The sequence below is a fragment of the Chinchilla lanigera genome, unplaced genomic scaffold (genome assembly GCF_000276665.1).
Source record: "Chinchilla lanigera isolate Chin_1 unplaced genomic scaffold, ChiLan1.0 scaffold00031, whole genome shotgun sequence".
Taxonomy (NCBI): domain Eukaryota; kingdom Metazoa; phylum Chordata; class Mammalia; order Rodentia; family Chinchillidae; genus Chinchilla; species Chinchilla lanigera.
This window is the reverse complement of record NW_004955432.1, coordinates 23,167,617-23,170,230: the sequence shown is the minus strand read 5'-3', so window position 1 is coordinate 23,170,230 and position 2,614 is coordinate 23,167,617.

Below are 2,614 nucleotides of genomic sequence, written 5' to 3'. Positions count from 1 at the left end.
ATGGCAAATAAGCATTCGAGAAGACATTCATCATCATCTGTCATTAGCAATTGCAAATTAAAACAACAATGAGATGCCACTACTCACATTTGGAATGGAGAAAATTTTTTAAAAAATGATAGTACCAATTGTTGGCAAGAATTGCTGGTGAGAATGCAAAAATGGCAGAGCTAGTATGAAATGCAGTTTGGCAATTTCTTACAAAGCTAAAGATAGTCCTACTATACAATCTAGTGGTCATGGTTTTAAGTATTTACCCAACTGATTTGAAAACTTTGTGTCCACACAAAAATCGGAATGCAAATATTTATTTGCATTATTATAAGCTTTATTATATATAAGCTTTATTCACACTTGCTGAAGGTAAATAAGATATAAGCAGTGAACAGATAAATCATTCCATCTATATGACACAATACCACTTAGCAATAAAAATAAATGAGATATCAAGGCACAAAAAGATATGGATGAAGTGCAAGTGCATACTGCTAGTCAAAGAAGCCATTATGAAAATTCTTCACATTGTCTGGCTTCTGTTATATGCATCCCAGGAAAGCACCATGTGGAAATGGTAAAAAGGTCAGTGGTTTCCAGGAGTTGGAGGGGCTGGTTAACAGATGAAATGCAAGGGATATTTTTAGGGTAGGGAAACCATTCCATATGACACTGTAATAGTGGACATATGCTACTTTGGTTTTGGGGAGTTTTTCTGTTACTGTTGTTGTTTTGAGACAGGGTCTCACTCTGTAATTCAGGCTCGCCTTGAACTCAGGGCAATCCTCCAACCTCAGCCTTCTGAATGCTGAGATTATAGGCATGTGCCACCACACCCAGATTCTGGCTGGATACTTTGTCAAAAACCCTGGAACTTTCTAGCACAAAGAATAAACTTTAATACATGTTAATTAAAAATAACATCAAAGACAATGCAGGAGAGGGTAACCCCGGGGTGGAATACAGAATGCAATGAAAGAATCTTTTTTACAAGGTGCATGAAACAAATTCACTGAAGGGAGTGTGGAGGAAAGGTTCTGGGTAAGTAAACTTTGAAAAGGAATAGAGTCTGTAAAACTAAAGATAAGAGAACCTACCTACGCACTGCTCTATTTGACAAGTTGTATACCACAGGGGTATGTGTGATAATTTTGAAACCACTATACACATTACTGGAAATGAAAAGTTAAATAAGTAGATAGTAGATATGGGAAGCCAGGTTTATCACTGTTGGAACAGGAAGTTACTGAAAGGCAAGGAGAACAGATGGGAATGATCCATGTGGTAAGAGATTAGCGTGGAAGACACTACATGACCTCATATTTAATTTAATAAAGATACGGAGGGTTATAGAAGTATGTATAGATGTATATGTGTGCACAAATTAGTATACACACATATATTTTCTTGTTCTATCAGCTGAGGGCCTAAAACCAGTGACATCTCAGTAGCAGCCAGCATAGCTCAGTGCCCACATCTTGGTTTCTAATGCCATTCTCCAGTCAAAGGACCTGCAGCTCCTTTTAGGACCAAGACAGGAAATAAATAAGGAGAGCCTGGAACATTTTGTGTAACCAGGATGCAAGGAAGTGAGGAAAACAAAAGCAAATACACAATGACAGGGTTATAAAAAAACAACAACTAGAATCATGTAAAAGAGACCCTACAATAACCAAAGATGAAACAATTTGGGCAATAAAATAGCACAGTATTTAATTATAACCTAAGTTATATAGCATCCATGAGTCCATAGTGACATAAATAAATGATTAATTTTAAAATGATAGTGATAGAATTTTTCCAGTACAGAAGGATTCCAAATAAATTAGGTATTTCACTAAGGGGGCAGAACTCACTTTCTCATTCCTTAAGTGTGAACTGCCTGTAGTTATTTCCCTCCACAGGGTACAGCACTAGGAGGGGAAAGGGCACCTGTACAGAGGAGGTCAGGATCAGTAGTGATAGGTCATGTTGACCCCATGCCAGGAGGTGAGGTAAAGGGCACTTTACATCTGTGGCTTGCTCCCAAACTGTACCCCAGTCTAACCATAAGGACAACATCAGTCAAATTTCAACTGAGGTGGTGATTTATAAAATGTCTGAATATTAAACAGTATCCCTCAAAACTATTAAGGACATCAAAACTAGGAAGTCAGAGAAATTGTCACAGGCAAGAGGAATCTAAGGAGTTATGAGGACTAAATATAATGTGGTATCTTGGATAAGATCTTGGAATAGAAAAAAGTTACTAGGTAAAAACTGGAGAAATTTGAATTAAGTATGGACTCAAGTACTAATATGTTAATACAGGTTTGTTAATCATGACAAATGCAGCGTACTAATGTACAATGTTAAGAATAATGCAGATGGTATGGCATGTACAGGGCCTCTCTGTAGTATCTTCACAATTTTTCTTTTAAGTACAAAGTATTCTAAACTATAATTTTTATCAAATAAAGGAACTATTTAATGGTCTTTAGTACATTTTCTATGCAACAATAAATTACAGTGTAAATCTTTAATAATCTTTAATATTTAATAATAATATCCAAGCCCAATGAGATTCTCTTGTTTCATTTGTAGCATTTTTAAAATGAATACTTTTATATTTATTTTTCTC